Source organism: Protopterus annectens, chromosome 13.part0 (genome assembly GCF_019279795.1).
Source record: "Protopterus annectens isolate FY-2018-M chromosome 13.part0, PAN1.0, whole genome shotgun sequence".
Lineage (NCBI taxonomy): Eukaryota > Metazoa > Chordata > Ceratodontiformes > Protopteridae > Protopterus > Protopterus annectens.
In genome coordinates, this window is record NC_056747.1 from 554,913,780 (window position 1) to 554,932,048 (window position 18,269).

General features: G+C 37.2%; 1 protein-coding gene across 1 annotated transcript in view; it reads left to right on the forward strand.

Annotated features, from left to right (window-relative positions):
* The window catches only part of AUTS2 (activator of transcription and developmental regulator AUTS2), a 3,698,117-nt gene that overhangs the window by 1,097,759 nt on the left and 2,582,089 nt on the right, over window positions 1–18,269 (forward strand). The window lies entirely within an intron of this gene.

Genomic DNA, 18,269 nt, shown 5'->3' on the forward strand with positions numbered 1-18,269 from the left:
ACTATGGGAGACTGTTGAACAGGAGATGTGTGTGTGTGTGCGTGTGTGTGTGTGTGTGTGTGTGTGTGTGTGTGTGTGTGTGGTGGGTTGGGATATCTGGAAGAATATGTGTTATCTGTGTGTTCCTGAATGTGTAGGGGGTGCCTTTGCCAATGTAATGCGTAACGCCATCAAGTCTATCAAAACTAGTGTTAGAGTGAGAATTAGAAATAACCTAATGAGGTCTTTCTCATTGTTATCATAGCTGTTTCTGAATCACATTATTGTGGTAGGAGACCTACTTGCTGTAGGCAATTACCATGAGCGGTGAGCACTTTTTTGAATCCCAGCCTCAGTCACATTTTTTATACTACCTAGATGCAATAAGCTACTTCTCACTTAATTTTCATAATGATTATGAATGTTTGATTATTGCAAGAAACACTGTCATCAAAACATATCTTTCTTTGATGCCTGTCTTTAAGGGCTTTTTATATTATTAGTTTATGGGAGACAAGACAATGAAGCCCATATCTTTCTTACTGTCTAATGTTACCAAGGCTGATGTTTTTTCCTTTGAAATGCTGCCTGTTACCTGTAATTTTAGAGGGATTAATATATATAGTTTAATGATACCAGTGATGCTCATCTGATGGAAGTTTTTCTGCTAAAAGATATATTATGAATTGCTTAGGTATTCCTGTCTTAAAGCATCTACATTTGCATAATTGCCTCAGAGCATATTATGACTATATACTGTTAAAACTTATTTCTGTAGATAACACTGAAATAAATAACTTGTTTGCCTTTACTAAAGAGTATATTATATGTACATACAGTTATAAAAAAGTGACATCCATAGAAAATGTGAGAAGATTAAATCCTTTGGTTTTTATGCCCCTCTTACTGTTATGGAAATAATGCTCAGCTGCATATCTCTCTTGTTGTTGTAGCTGAATATGTAGGAAAGATCCTGAGTGCATGTTTAACAGTTCACTTTGACAGGGCTGTTAGATGAGATATGTTCCAGGTACAGGTGTTGAAATATGCCATACTGACAATTGCTGGCTGACACATGTCCTAGAAACAGCTATTAGAAGGGATATCATAGAGATGACTACTGGAGGACGTGTCTTGATTACAGCTGTTGGGTGAGACATGTCATAGATAAAGCTACTGGGTGAAACATGTCCAAACTACAACTGTTGGATGAGACGTAACATTGAGAAAACTGCTGAATGAAACATGTCCTAGACTCAGTAGTTTCAATAGTGCCAGTTTTGACCAAAAGGATCAGTGGCAAGCAGTTATAATGTTAAGGCCCACCCATGTTAAAGACCTTAAATCAAGAGGATAGAGTAAAATGCCATTAAGAATCAGGCAGTATGGATAGACATCCAGTGATGAACAAAATCAATTGAATGCAGGCTGAGCGCAAATGGAATAAATTACAGCATGTTTGCCACTTGCTCCACTTGGATATCACCAGCCCCTTTTGTTTTCTATTTGCTTGCTTTCCTAAGTATATCTTTATTTATTGAGTGTTCTTCAACTTCACCTTTACAATCATCTTGATTGTATTACCTCTCCCAGTGTTAATCTGTTTTGCTTATTTTTCAAATCTTTCCTTCTTTTGACATGATTAGTACCCTTCTGTTTAGCCAGCATTCAGTTGTGTCTTTTCACATTTGGTGCTAGAATGACCTACATGATTCTTCTTTGGTTTTTTTCACTCAGTCTTCTGATTGGCCACCAGGATATCAACAAGCATCTCTATTGGAGCAGAGCTATTTCAATGCTGTTGCATTAGACTTCATACTTGATTTACATTAGATATCCTCATTCATTAAATGTTTGCAAAACTGAGATGCTTTGAATATAATGGTCATAATTTAAAAATCTGGTCCCAAATGCTAAGGGCTGATGCACAGTAAAATTCTATACTAAAACCTACACAATTTATAGGACTTTCCAAGTCCCAGGAATATCAGTCCACACTATTGCATATCAGGGGCACCAGGTATACAGGTACATAGTAGGTATGCAAATGAAACCCCTCAACAAGTTCCATTATTTGCTAACATATAACCTGCAGAATATGGAGCTTAGGTGAGTAATACTTTTATATTGCTGAAACATAAAACTAACAAGATGAAAAAAACAAAAATTCTTAATATCCTAATAATAGAGATGATGTGCTCAGCAGGTCAAGTCTGAGTATCAACATCAGAAAATAAACCTGATGGTAAACTAGATGGTAAAGTGTTAAAAACTAAGCATTTGTAATGGTGCTTGTCTAAGAGGACATACTACATTTTTATCTGTTACTTTGACACCCACAATATATATACACCCACAAAGACAGACATCAGTCAATGAGATCATCATCTGTACCAGATTCGTTAATTTACATATTATGCTAACACAACATGTTCCACAGGCATTTTTAAGCTCTCCCGTTTATGGCCATGGATCAGAGAGTGCAATTCCTCCATTGCTGTCCATACCACATGGACACTGTCACCTTCTTGAGATAATGTTGGCTAAAAGATGCTGAATACACTTGCAAAAGCTACTGGATCAATAACATTTTACATGAAAGGTATATTTCAAGTGGTCCAGGCAGCCTGTGTGTCGAGTACAGAATGGAGTAGGCAGTCTAATGAAATAAACCTATAGACAGCCTTGAGAATGTAGCATTTCATAATGTAGTGCTTGACTTGTCTGTATTTTGGGTACCACTTACCAAACACTCTGGATAGTGTATGTTGTCAACCAGCATTTTCAAAATGGACTGACTGTCTTGTTTTATCCTTTTATTACATTTTGAGACATCCTTCCTCATGTTTCCCCAGTAAGAGGCACACGGCGTATGGATGGGAATGTTGCATTGATAGCTACTCTGTATTCCTGTGAAGGTACATGTCAGGATCACCAGTAGAAGACATGAGCCTCTCTATACACAGCAGACATGCTTGGTACTTGTACTATGTCTCTACACAATCTGATATTAAGGTGATTCTGTTTCAGGAACACCTACAAATATTGGTATGCAAAAAGTTTATAAGTCATGGTATGCAGTATTTATGAATACAGTGGTTAAGTCTAAAAAAGTCCAGGCATTGGATTATTGTGATCACATTTTAATTGTTCTGGTAGGATTTTCAGTAAAAGTGTTTGTTTACCTGTTCTGATATGCACGGAGTTTTCTTTTCACAAACAATTACATTTTCACTTCTCTCCCCATTTATACTCTCTCCCTCACACACACACACACACACACACACACACACACACATATATATATATATATATATATATATATATATATATATATATTCTAAACACATTCAAACACACAAAAGCATATATGTTTGAATGTTTTCCATATGTACTAAATTAATCAAATGTGAATTTTGGCATGAGCCCACAATTTTGGAGATAATTGTGAGTTTCAGTACTAAAGGATTAGATACGTGTGTTTGTGTGAGACTTTGCAAGCAGATAGATTGTAGGATTGTTTGTGCAAGTGTTTGAGGATTAAGGTGATAGTAAAGAATAAGCTAAGATATAAATGTGGTATGTGTGTGTGTTTGTGGGTGTGTATGTGTCTGTCTGTGTGTTATTGTATGTGTTGTGCATCTAAGATGTCTTGTATAGTGGTAGTATTATGGGAACAGTATTTCCAAGATGAAGTATAGGGTTGACTTGCGAGACAAGGCTAGGTAAGGGTCAGAGTTACCACATATTAGTAAGGTGAAGCAAACATACAATATAGCAGAGTTTTGGTTAAGTCCAGCATGATGTGGCTCATACCAAAATAGCACATGTCAGAGGAGACCAAGGTGATGGGTTCTTTTAATAACTGATACTGATGAATATTTTTATAGAAACCCTTCTCTCTACAGGTGGAAGATACGTACAGAATGCTTGATAAATCAGACAAAGTATTCAATGCCCATTTCACTTTAGTGACCTCTGCCTTAAATGACTGTCATCTTTATATAAGGAATGCTAACTGTCTAATAATAAGAACCAATAATTAACCAGCAGAGGCTTATTTTTTCCTTTCTGTAAATACTTCTTATAGAAGTATACTAAGGACCTTTAATGCTCTCATTTATGGCAGTTTGATATGCTTGATGTTTTAATACACTGTTTGTTTCTTCTTTATGAATTGTGGAATTCATAAAGTCTCTGTGAAAGTCTCCCAGTTTTGTAAGAGGGAATAAACATTCCTTGGTAAGAAATGTTGAAGTGTGAAATCCAGTACAAACAACATTTTATACTTATTCCATTCAAAGAGTTCTGTTCAGAAAAATGCACAAGGCAGTTTGTTACCCCGGAAATGCTAGTCCACTAAGACATTCTAGATTATTAGTCTTCTAGGATAATGGACTTCTCTTGTGATAAGGTCATTTGGCCAACACACTTGCAGCTTCTTTGTGCCTCTCAAACAAAGTCACCTGAGATAGCCGATTCTGTATTATAAGATATTTATCCATGTACAAAGTATAAATGTAGCCCTTCAGTATTGCTTTGTAAAGCACTTCAGCTGAGAGGATAGATAAAACGCAGCTTGGAATCTAATAGAAATGATAAATATTGTCAAAGGACTAACATCATACTTTTCTTTTCTTCAAAATGACCACTTTCTTGGAATGCTTGTTTTAAATATATATATATATATATATATATATATATATATATATATATATATATATAAAATATATATTTTTTTTGAATTTGTGTTTTAATGCAACTTTCACTCTACATTCTGTTCCAAATTGAGTCAAGGCCATGTCTTTTAGTGAAATAAGGAGCTTAAATGTTTTGTTGTTTTATGTTAATTCCAAAGTAGTACAATCAAATTCATGTCATAATTAAAGCTGTCAGCTAGAAGGCAAGCCAATCGCCAAGAAAACATAGCATAACAAATGAAGTGAAATGATTCTGCGTGTAGCTATATGATGCTTCACCGGGCATGAAATTAAATAAGTAATTTGATGTTGACATCAGAAATTGAAATGATATCCTCTGTTCCTCTTGTCTACAATTCTGCATAAACAGTAGCCAATACAAATGTTTAAAGCTCAGGAAAAAAAAAAGCAAATAAATACAGAGTGTGTGTGTGTGTGTGTGTGTGTGTGTGTGTGTGTGTGTGTGTGTGTGTGTGTGTGTGTGTACATATATATATATATATATATATATATATATATATATATATATATATACATCGCAAATACACACATACACAGAGAGAGAAAAGAAGAAAATACTTTGTGTGTGTGTGTGTGTCCGTGTCCTATGTAAATATATAGACTCACTTCCCCAGTTTGTAATATTGTATATTAGCCTTGATTATGATTTTTTTTTAAAACTGATCATACTTTAATGGGTCCAGTTAAGGTTTTGTTGGAATGTTTGGGTGTGATGTATGCACACATATGAGTGTGCTCACATGCACATATTCATGTATAGAGATGCACACACACTTATATTTTAAGTGACTGAAAATAGCATGCTAGCTGTATAAAATATATGTATTTCATATAAATTATTTATCAAAGATGCAGGTAAAACATGCAGGGTTCTTTCTTTATAGTTCTTTGCATGTTAAATATTGTTAATCTCTCACTCTTCCTTTCTGCCCCCCTTATTTATAATGCAACATACAAGTGTGAACTTAAGATGCCTAGGAGCGTTCAGGATATAATAATTTTTGAAGAAATAATGTGTAGAATTAACTGTCTGAAATGCTGGAAGATGCATAATCTAGTTGTTTGAAACAGCAATGCCTGTATCTGTTATGTTTATATTGTATACATGCATTATCATTGGAATACATGCATAGGTTGTTTCATTGTACCATTTTTATTTCGTTTATGCAGTATGAGTTTGTCTCCCAAAAAAATAATGTGCTAACATTCTCACAATTGCATTGTAATGTATTTTCATTACTAATTTAAGAATGCTACATATTACTCAGAATGTCAAAGCGAGATTAATGTGGACAAGACCATGGTAATAGAAAATGGTTCTTAGGATACAGAATTTTACTCTCACCTCACTGCTGTGGAAGAAGCCAGAGCTTATCTAGAGGATGAAGCATAAAAAATGTCTCACCTCCACACACAGTAGTGGTTCTAGAAAAAGACTTCTCCAGTTGGAGTGGTCTTTCTCCTGTGGAGCTAACACTGGGGAGTGGCCTTAGGCAGGTAGAGTGCTATTTTTGAACCTTCTTAATGCTATACAGTTAAAGGGTGTACCATTAGACAAAAATGTTGGCTCAATGTGACTACAAGCTGCAGACTGTCGTGCCTGCATCTGTATCTAACAGCTGTTTATGTTATTACACCTTCTTACAGACTGGGTGGTATATTTATAGGGTGCTCCCTTGATGTTTCTCTGGGTGGTATATTTATAGGGGGCTCTCTTGCTGTTTCTGTTATCATTTTAGCAGACTTTAATTCCCATGTGGTGAGTGACAGTCGTACTTGCAGGGCATGACTAGGAGGCATGGCATGCTTTATATAAACTGTAACTTTTAATTGTTTTTTGGATGTGTTTGCAAGTCAGAGATTGTCCATTGTAAATATGATGTTTGAATATAAAGATCCCCGTTTGTGGAAAATAGTACAGTTCCATATTGATCCAAAGATGTCCTTCAACGATGTAGGCATATCATTATACCAGAGGCCGTGTATTCTTGAAACTCAAACTCTGAAAGTCGCTCAGCTGTCAACTGATCACCATCTGAAGGTACTTTGAGTCAGAATGCTGGGATGGCAGGCCCATGAAATCCATGTGTAATGAGGTATCCTGGAATCACACAGCCAATATTTCTGTGCAGGGGACGTTCAACTCCTGTTGACACTGCAATGTATTTATACCTGTGGTGGTCAGGTATTTGGAGTCTCAGTGGTTGAAGACCTTACCAATTGAGGCTGTGGCAAGGAATTATGATTGTAAGGTGGTGTGCTTGTTACAGTGGAGTAACCTTACAACCCAGTGGTGAACACCAGCAGAGATAAAAGCTGTCAAGTAAGGGGAAATTCATGCAGTGTTAGCATGTCACTGTCTTTAGATTTAATCTTATGCATACTGCCAACCATGAAGACAGGAGCTGTGGCAGCCACCAAAGCGAATGTCCAAGTATGGGAAGAGTATGCCAGGGTGGTGCAAAAGGAGATTAGGATTGCCTGAAAGAGTTTGGCAAGCCATGCTTTTTTCAGGAGGCAGAGACAGAACACTAACAAGGTTTTCTCAGCAAGCATAGACAAGTACTGACCACTGCTATAAACATTGTTGGGAGGAAGATGGAACACTTCAAGACAGCAGAATCTGACTGATATGATGGAGGCAGTGACAGACAGAGTTGATCCATTTTGTTAGATGAGATTAGTATGGCAGATAATCTCTTGCTGTGTGACAAGTCTGCCAGTGTAAATGAGGTCTGACCACAGCACTAAATGGTGGCGCTTCTACAAGCACAGTCAGTGCTAATAAATGGCACCCATTCACCCAAACCAAAGTAGAATTAAACAAGATTATTACATCAAAATTACATGTATTTGTTTGACTTTTAAATAAAAGGTTAATTCATGTTCTTGACAGTACAGGCTTCAGTAGCAGCAAAGAGCATCCCCCCTTGCCATGAAATTAGAACCACAGATGAATATTTCAGCACCAAAGACTGTCTAGTCAAAGACATTTATAACTTAGTTGCTGTTTGAGCAGCACCAATCCCAAGCCAAACAGTAGAAGATCCACACATGGATGCTTCAGCAGCTGACGCCTGCCTTGGATGCATAATCACCACCTTAACTATATTACCTCTGATTTTTGGAAGATTCATTGCAATCAAACAGCACCCTCTCATCACATAAAAGCAGAAGCACACAAGGATACTTCAGTACCAGAGATAGTCTTGATAGCATTTAAAATGTAGCTTGATTCATATTTGAGGTTTTAACAGTCAGTACAAATAGCACCCTTATCCTCCCAACAAAAACAGAACCAGACATGGATAATGTAGTAGCAGACTCCCAGAACAATGAATCCGTATCTTGCTTAGTCTGATCTGCAAGTTGAATGGCACCTTCTTGTTAACTTCAGGTCTTTTGTGGATGCAGTGTAGGACATACACCTGCCTCTAAAAGTTCATTATATTGGATGGTGTTTTATTAAAGCAGCCACATAAACCTTCTAAGGTGTGTGTGTGTGTGTGTGTGTGTGTGTGTGTGTGTGTGTGTGTGTGTGTGTGTGTGTGTGTGTGTGTGTGTGTGTGTATATATATATATATATATATATATATCAAATATGTGTGTGTGTGTGTGTACTTCTAGTGGCAAAAATTGATATTAGTATTAATTACTAGCATTACTGTCCAGCATGGAAAGTCTGTAACCATACAACTCTCTGGGACACATTAGCTAGCAAATGCCATTTCACTTTAAAATGCAGGTGGTTGGTAAAGGCTCTTGAATAGTTGTATTCTATAACATGATTTCCCTTTGCACTATATTTAAGCTTCAATAATTCCCAGAATACTAGATAAAATAAAAACATAACATCATACTTAGTAAAGATACACAGTAGTTTTGAGGTACCTCAGCTTCTCCAGTTCCCTAGTAAACATATTCACTGGTTCAGGGGATCTCAGCATCTCCATCCCCCTTCCTCAGGTAACCTGATAAAATTTATATTTCTAATTCCCCGTCTAGTGTTAATATCACAGTGCCTGTTACCCTTTGGTGAGGTGTATGCCAGCCTACTGAACTGGAAGATAGTGTTCCAAGTATATCCCCACCTAGTATGCTGTACTATATGTAATGATCCACTAAGCAGCAATAATGTTTGCTGCAAGGCCAGTGCACCCCACACCCAAATCTCAAGAACTAAATTAGCTAACCAAAGTCTGAAAATAAAAAGAATTTGTGAGCTTATATAATTCAGTTTTCAACAGCATATCCTGAAAATATATACCTTGATTCAGTTTCATTAAAAGCAAGTTCAGGACCATTGGACATTTAAATGTTGGAACATCTACATGAATGTTAGGCAAACCTGAGATTATCATCGGAGTAGACAAGTAGATTGCAACACACATTCAGCTTTGACTGTAAAGGACTTTAGGGAGCAGTTGGTTGTTTTGTTTCTTTTCTTTGCACCTACTTCCTGTCAGTTATCAGCCTGGTTTAGGGCCATTTGGCCTTTTCATTCTGTATCATCAGGATGAGCATCATCTCAGAAAGGCCATCATTTAGATTGCCATTAGGGATGGTTTGTGGTTGTCTTTTTTAGTTTCTCTGTCCCTTTTGCATGACCTCAGTTTGATGTAGATGATGAATATATAATAGGGATGGCAACTGAGGCTATTGCTTAATTTCTGCAAGGGGCATTCCCTCCAGGCATCCCTACCTAGTAAGAGGTAACACAGCATGGTATACCCTAAGTGTATATAGCCTCTCTATCATCATCTTCCCAAGGACATTAATTGACTGTCAGTCACCTGGGACACAGGAATCTGTATCCTGTGCCACGGACCTGGGCAACTGCAATACAACAGAAGATAATGATGCTTAAATGGCAGCAAATAATGGCACAAAGTGTGACAGGAAAGTATGTACTGAAATTCAATGTGCAACTGAGCATTCCTTTTCCTTGCTTTGTTTGTGGCTTGGAATGCCACAAGGGTTTACTTGCAATAGTGATGCTAAGAGCTATTCCATTGATATAGTAACTGCTTGCAGGGTTTTCTGAGGTGGAAAGGTCTCAATTGAGGTGCCAAACTAAGACAAACCACCCATACTGGATAGGAAAAGTTTGGCACCAGTTGGTGAATGGATCATAATTTTCTGCCAACAATGACATTAATTTTATCTGCATGGAAGAACGAGCCTACTTCCTTACCTTGTTACGAAAATTCTAAGAATGGAAATGGAAGTAAAATAAGTTATGGTACAGAGCACTGGGACATAAGACATTTTGGTCAGAAGGCAGTATACAAGCTACTAAGAAAGAGCTATATGACCATTATATTTTATGTATGTGATGCAGGAGGATTAAAGCCTTTGGGATGGCCTGCAGATGCTGTTGTGAATTTAATGAGGGTTATATGATGCTAAGGTAGTTTACATACTAGAGCATATGAAGTATAATTGAAGAAAACTGGTTATAGTCAAGAATGAAATGGAATGTCACAACTTGATGTGCTATGTGTCAGTGAACTGAAATGTACTAGCAATGGTCACTTCAAATCCATCCATACATCCTCAACCTGTTTTCCGATTTTGCACTTGAGGTCTGGACATTACTTCGGCAGTGACAATCATCTCAAGCCAAAGTTTACACCGCTAGGTGGCTAGCCCTGCCACGGTAGTTCATTCGCACCACTCACTCAAGCACACACTGTCATCTATGGCCAATTTAGAGTGTCCAATCCACTTACTGCATGTCTTTGGAATGAGGGATGAAACTGGAGCAGCCAGAGGAAACCCACTTGACTGCAGGGAGTACATGCAGACTCCACACAGAAGGCACCCCGGCCAAAAATCAAACCAGAGAACCTCTTTCTGTGAGGTGACAATCTAATCAATAAATGGTATACTGTGCCAGACATGATACAAAAGTACAAATAGTATCACATAGAGTAAAGTCAGTTAGCATTTAATATCTGTCTGTGAAATAGATCCATTAACATGAAAATAATGCACATATATGTGGCAGACGCAGAGGCAGAAGAGAATGTCATTGATCTGTACTACAAGCAAGCAAGCAAAAAATGAAATCAACAGAATATGCAGACAACATATAATGCTTGTCATAGGTTACTGGAATGTGAATGGTGGGGACAAGGAAGGTAAAGTATGTAAAAATATGGGCTTCGTAAAAGAGCAAGTGGAAAAATGTCTTAGAGAATTTTATAAGACAAAACTTTTTCATTTCAGACATTTTCAGCAACATCAGCAGCGATTATACAAATTGGCTTCATGGACAGTAGATTGTGTAGATGTCAGATTGATTATCTTTCTGGAAGTAAATCATGGAAAAAACTCATTGGCATCAATAATTCATGTTTTTTTGTTTTGAAAAACACAAAGTCAAAAATCAAAATGGCTAACTTCTAAGAAGACCTTGGTAGTGCCCAGTAACATAGAGAAGCTAAAGCCAGAGGAGATAGAAAGAAAGTTGTGGAACTTGGCTAAAATTTCCAAGGTGATGTCAGATGGGACAAAGGCAAGTACTTCAAAAACATGTACAAAGAGATAAAAAGCATTAGGAGAAGATAATGAAATCTGATGAGAAAATTCCAACCGCAAATGAAAATGTTAAAAGATGTTCAAGGATTTGTTTACTGATGCTGAGACTATTAAGAAATGGTAGAAGGTCTGCAATGTGTCGTTTTATGGTAAACCTCAAACATACTAATAGTAATTTTAAACTGAACCATAAATTCAGCACTGAAAAAACTTTACAAAAGAAGTAAGCAGCAGTTGCTGGTGATGTTTCCTCTGAAGTATTTCATCATTCGTATGTGTTATAGTACTTACAAGCCTTTACAGAAAATGCAAAAGGCAGCATCATATCCGTTTGAATAAAAAAGATCTGTGTTTGTGCCAATGTCAAATAAAGATGATTCAAATGATTGTGGACATTGTGTAATTGCTCTGATCCCTCGTGCTAGCAATATCAACATTCTCCTCAAGATCATTGATTGGAGATTGCACCCATATTGGATCAAGAGTAGCCAGAAGTGCAAGTAGAATTCAGGAAACAGTGAGGAACAAGAGACATATTTGCAGATTGAGACAGAGCCTTTAAAAGACAAAATAATAATAAAAGTATGTCTGCATGTGTTTCACTGATTACAGCAAGACCTTTATGTAAATATTTAAAAACTCTTGGCCGCACTGACAAGCACTGCTATACTAATGGACTTGATAGTTATCCTGTATAATCTTTACATCAGTCAAGAAACAGCAGCTTGAGCAGATCAAGAAGAAGCAGGATGCTTTAGAATTGGTAAACGTATGGCACAAGTCAACATACTTTCCCCTTATCTGTTTATTTGATATACAGAAGAAATCACCAGACCTGTAGTCGCATGAAGAAAACTGAGGTATGAAAACTGAAGGAAGAACCATCAACATTGTTCACTATGCTAATGGCTCTACATTTCTAGATGAAAGCCAAGATGCTCTGAAATGGCTGCTAATCAACATAGACCTCACAAATTGGTTTGTACCACAGAATAAAGAAGACAAAGACACAGACAAATGGTAATATCGATACATTTAATCTATACAGAGAAGAAAGAAAAAGTGTTTACAGTGTCACCCTGGCTTAGATCAGTAACAAATAATGGCTTAACAAGCAATCAAGACAGAAGTCAAGAAATCTGATGATGAATCATTTTTGGTGGTATGGCCATGAAGGATCTAGAGAAGACCTGCAAGAGCAGAGATGTACCTTTTTCTATGAAGATCTAGTGCGTTCAAACTATGGCATTGTGAATAGTGTCACAAGGATGCCGATATTCAACAGTGAAGAAACATGACAGGAGGAAATTAATAACTTTGAATGTATTTATTTTATTTTTATTTATATTTGTTTACTGAGGAAGTCCACTGATCTCGGGACCATCTGCAGGCACAGCTTGGGTGAATAGGATCACATAAGAAATGAAGAAAACATATTTACAGATACAAGGATACGATATAAAACATATGCATATTTACAGATGCAAAAATATGCTGCAACATTTAATTCAAGAAGCACTTTACAAAGTCAAAACATTGATGAAAAAATGGCATTATGCTTACTTAGCAGAGCTTTTTGTATAAGATGTAATTATTGCATTGCTGACAATACTGCATAAACTATGAACTGTACAAAAACAAGTCATTCAGTATTAGAGGAGCTAAAACTTAGGTATTTCTTGGAATCCCAGATAATTGTACTTTGACTTATACACTTGGATATACCCTGCAAAGAAAAATAATATTAGAAATTGAGATTAAGCTTGACAAGCTTGAAGGTCATTATAAAAGAGAAGACCTGCAGTGTAATAGACTAGCGTAACTGCTTCTAGGATGGGCAATTTTCTGTCCGATATTAATATTCTGACTCAAGACAAAAGGAAGAAAATATTCTACAGATAAAAAGGATATGCTAATCTTCATCAAATTGTCATGTCTATGAGCCACCAATGAAAGTGGGACGGGGGGGTGAGGGGTTCAAAAAGATCTCATAGAACAAATTATATGACTTTGGGTGTGTATATATACAGCAAATAGTATCCCGGGATATCAAAATGAGAGGCTCTTCTTCTGAGAAAAATAAATAAATAAGTAAATAATCTTCATAAGCAGCATGGATTTGGACTGAAGTGGAATGGCTTTGGATTCCTGTTGAATAAGTTTTCTACTAAGCAGCTATAGCTGGTATTCTTACCGGTTCATTCCTCAAGACAAGACACCTCCAGTGCCTAGCTCAGAAGCATCCATCTTGAGCATAGACCATTACAGAAATGAGGAGCAATGAGGCCAAGGTGAGAACGCAGGGCACTCTTCAAGGCAACAAGCTCTCAGTCAGTATTGTCCATCCACTGGAATTTCAAAAGTACGCAACCTTTCATGAGGTCCATCAATGGGCAAACTATGGCAGCAAAGTTAGGAATGAGCTTCCTGCGATGTCCCATAAGACCTAGATATTGTCCTGGCCTAAATATCTTCGAATTTTTTATCTGTAGTGTCACCATCCCTTGACCTATTACAAATCCCAAATACTCAAGCTTCTTCCTTGCCTGGTTTATTTTTAAATGGATAAGAAGTAAATTCTGCTGCTCTGATCTGAACTCAAGACTGCTTTGACCTTGGGTAGGTGATTTTCCCAGTCTTCACTAAAACAAAATGATCACATGATCAAGACAGGCAGTGGCATAATGGGTGGGAGCCCATACAACTGTAGTCCCCAGAAACACAAATGCAGTGGGGTCACCATGTAAGCCAAATAAAAGCATGTTATAGTGGAGCAAGCTATGCAGAGTTGAGCACATAATTTTCTACTAGATCCAACCCATCAGAGGAATTAGCCCATGTGCTTTTATAAGGAGACTAGCCTAGAAAGGTAGCTGTCTTTTCTCAATTTCTTATTCAGATCATCCACCCTGGGCACTGGTTATGTACCAGACTTGGGCAATTCACTAATGTCCTGCACTTAGTAATATAGGCATATGCCAGCCATCATGCTTGGGTACCACTACTGCTGGAATGCTTTGGGTACTTTAGGATTTCTTAGAACTTTCATTTACTCTCTGAATATTGTTTTTAGCCTCCCTTATACACATATACATATATACATACAAATATTTTAAGCACAGGCAATAATGCCCTTCTACTCTGCCAATATACCAAAATTCTGTTCATGACCTTGGGCCTTTGTCCCCCCCCCCCCTTCCCATTTTTGGCTATGTCCAGAATTTTTGTACTAAGAGGTTGAAAGGTTTGTCTATGGGATGGTTTGACTTTGAAGGCACAAGAGATCCTGGACTGCAAGATCCCTGATTGCTTGAAAGGTAAGAAGTAGGTCTCCTTAATGGAGCCTATAAAGCAAAAAAAAAAAAAAAAAAACACAACAAAAAAAAAAGGGGGGGCTGGTGCTTGAAGTCTTTTGTGGTAGGTTAGAGATTATAAGCCTGTGAGTCTGTTTAATAGGAATCTCTGGGATGGGATCTTTCCACTTATTTCATATGTCTGGTGAGGTTCAACCCATAAAAGGCATTGTATTCTGTAATTGGTCTCATCAGCACTATATACAGGGATACAATAACATGTTAAGATCTAAATGATATTCCTTTGATAATCAGCTGCACCACATAGAAGGATTTCTTGAGAACTGTTGCTATATGTTAATCAGAGAAGAATGAATTACCAGCTTAAGTTTCTAGGTGTGTAACTACATGTTCATGTTGAAGTGGGGTATTGTCAGTGCTAAAAGCTGGGGGATGGTTTATCTCTTATCAGTGAGGAAATCCTTCTGTGTGGCACACCTCATCACAAAAGGGTTCTCATCTAGGAAAAAAGAGGTCATTGTTCCCCTCTACTCGACACTCATTAGACCCATTATAGAGTACAATGCCCCTTTTGGAATGTACCTCACAACACATCTGCAGCAGCTGGAAAGGCCACAGAAGTACCTCATAAAGTGGATTACTGGCCTCAAACAGATGCCCTACACTGACTGTCTCAAAAAACACCTGCTTTACTCAGTAGCATATCACCTACTGCGAGGTGATCTTTGCCTAACATATAAAGCTATGTCAAACCCAGAGCTGTTGGGCATGCTACACCTAAAGAAATCCCAATCCCTTCAAGCTACATGCTCTAGGGACCTTAACCTTGTCACCACAATAAACAGGAACATGCTGGAGGGATAGATTCCTGTCCCAGAGACTTCCCATACTCTGGAACAAGCAACCCATCTATGTCAAGCAATAGTAAGAAAATGTAAAGCTCACTACTAACGCAACGGCTATTAAAAAAATCTGTAGTGGAAAAATCAAGCCGTAGCTCCACAGCTATAACATAATCACTTTCACAATGCTTTAAGTAGAATAAATCAAACCTTTAGGTCCAGTTAGAATGTCAAGAAAAGTTCCTCATTAGCATTCTTCAAGAAAAATCTTGATAAGTGGATGGGAAATAGGAAATACACCCAGGGGATCACTTCGGTGGCTCTGCTCGACAGGAGCACAGGAAAATAACTTTCTTGGGTGGCATAATCCAGGGAACCTTGTTGGCTAAGCTTACTTAGGCCCTTGGGCCGATAGCCTAGTACCTACCTATGAACCTATGTCCAATGTGACAATGTTGCATTTTCAGTGCTTAATTTATGCTCATTTTCAGTATAGTAGCCTTTTACAAGTATACATTCCTGCTAGTGGGGGAGCTTCTGCATTGCTGGGGGGATTAACAATTACGTGCAATTTGCAATTATCCACAAATTTGGTTAACCAATTTGCTATCCATTTTGCCACACAGCTTATTTAAACTAGTATTGGGGAAGGTGTCAAATGCCTTGGCCAAATCAGGGTAGGCTGTGTGTAAAGTGTGACTGTTGTCAGCAGCTTATGTTGCACTTTTGGAAAAGTTCACCAACTTCATTAGAGACAGAATCTACCTTTTGCAAAACCAAATTACACTGATATAGTCCGATGAGTATGTTTAACGCCTATGTTTGTCAAGTCTTTTATAATGAGTTCCATGGCTTTACAAATTAGGCCCATTAGGCTAATGGGCTTTTAGCTTCTAAGGTTGATATTACAGCCATGGTTATTTCGTGGTATCGCCAGTGCTGTACACTAACCATGCTTAATGGACTGAGGCTGTAGCCAGGCAGAGCTGAAATACCTTAGGGAAAGGTCTGTCAGGGAATGTTTACTATTATTTAACAAACAAGCCAATATGTTGTCTGTTGCCATGATGGAAGTGTTCTTAGTCTTCAATGGCACTTTCAGAACACATTCTTTACTAAGAATGGGGGAGGGGTTGAGAGATATGGGTGTCATAGGGTTTTGAATTGTCATCTCAGTAGAAAAATCTGCACTAAATGTATTTGCAAATAAATTAGCTATATCCACTGGGTGTGAGTAGGCATTACTATTTAGCATGTGTTCTGTTCATTGCTGAGTGTTGTTTCTCAGTTTTCTAACAACTAAAGAAGGATCTGCAATTGTCTTTGGATTCTGATGCTAACCTTATTTCATGGGCTGCCTTAGTAAATTTAACAGTCTTTTTTAAATTCTTAGTTAAACTCCAAATGATCTCCTTGACTTGGGGATCTTTATATTTGTTGTAATCTCTAATGACAGTTTCCTTTATGTTGTAGATTTCATTTATCTCAGTTGATCATCACGGTAGTTTGCTTTTAAATTTCCCATTGTATTTGGATCTAGATGGGACTGCCATTTGTATACATTTATTTATTTATGTGTGTATAAATTTCAATTCTGAAATTATATAATCATGCTATGTATGGGGTGATATTATAAGTGAATTTTAATTTTGAGACTTTATTATAGAATTTAATGAGCTTTGAATACTTGAAGTCTTTAAATTCCAATATATTAGTTTTCAAGACAATTAAATAGCTTGAGAGAAAAGATTACTAGCTTATGGTATGACTTAATTTGAAAATAAGTTACTAATAGAGTTGTCATGATGTCTCTACATTTGTAATTACCATGTCAAGATTATTTTGTCACCTAGTTGGGCTAGTAATATTTTCAGCCATTCAGTTTTTATTTATTAGATCTAAAAACTTCAGTGCATATCCTGTGTTGGAGTTGGAAGTACTCCAGTCTGTTGATGGATAAATAAAGTTTCTAGGAATGATGTTGTTCTTATTTATGGGAAATTCATCCATGACATTTAAGAACCTGACACAAACTTCTGGTTCATGGAAGTTAAAGGATGAACTAAAACACATGACAAAATGTTCAGTGTCTTATTCACCTATGGTCAAAAGCTTTGGGTTTTGAATGAAATGTTGACACTTTGGATGCAAATGTTAAAAATGAAGTTCCTTCACGGGAGGTGTGCTTGCTCACCATGACAGAGGGCTTTCTATGGTAATTCAGTGGCTCAGAATTACGAATTTAAAAAAGTCTGAAAGTACATGTGAACAGTGAATGCCAAACGCTGCTATTTTTCTTTAAAGTGTTTTTTTTTTTTTTTTTTTTTTTTTTTTGCAGTAGTAAGCCCTCTGTATCCCCCTCATAGGTTTTGTATAGCAACTCTGAGATTTCCACACCTCAGAGACAAGGGCATGTTACAAAAAATGTCAGTATTGGGCTTAGAATATGTAAAACCACAATTTCATTTATTCAGTCCAGCTTTTCCTGGACTCACACTAACTAGTCTCAAGAGTATCAAGTAGTTACCACAAGAGAGTGAAATGCTTGTTAGTCCTAGAAGATCTCCGAGTGTGACATATGCTCATTCCTCTTGAAAAGAGTCATTTGAGGTGGTTTGGGCACTTTCTGATGATGGTACCTGAGAATCTCACGTTAGCGGTTTTCCAAACAGGGCCTTTTGAGAGGAGACCCTGATGCAGAACTATGATATGTTGGAAGAACTGCATATCTCAGTTTACATGGAAACATCTAACATACCTAAAGTGGTTTAGAAAATGAAAATAAAGGAATGAAGGAATATTTTAGTGATATAGACTCAGATTCAGTGTGATAGTGTTTCAGAAAAGCTCTAATTCGTAGACATGCATGT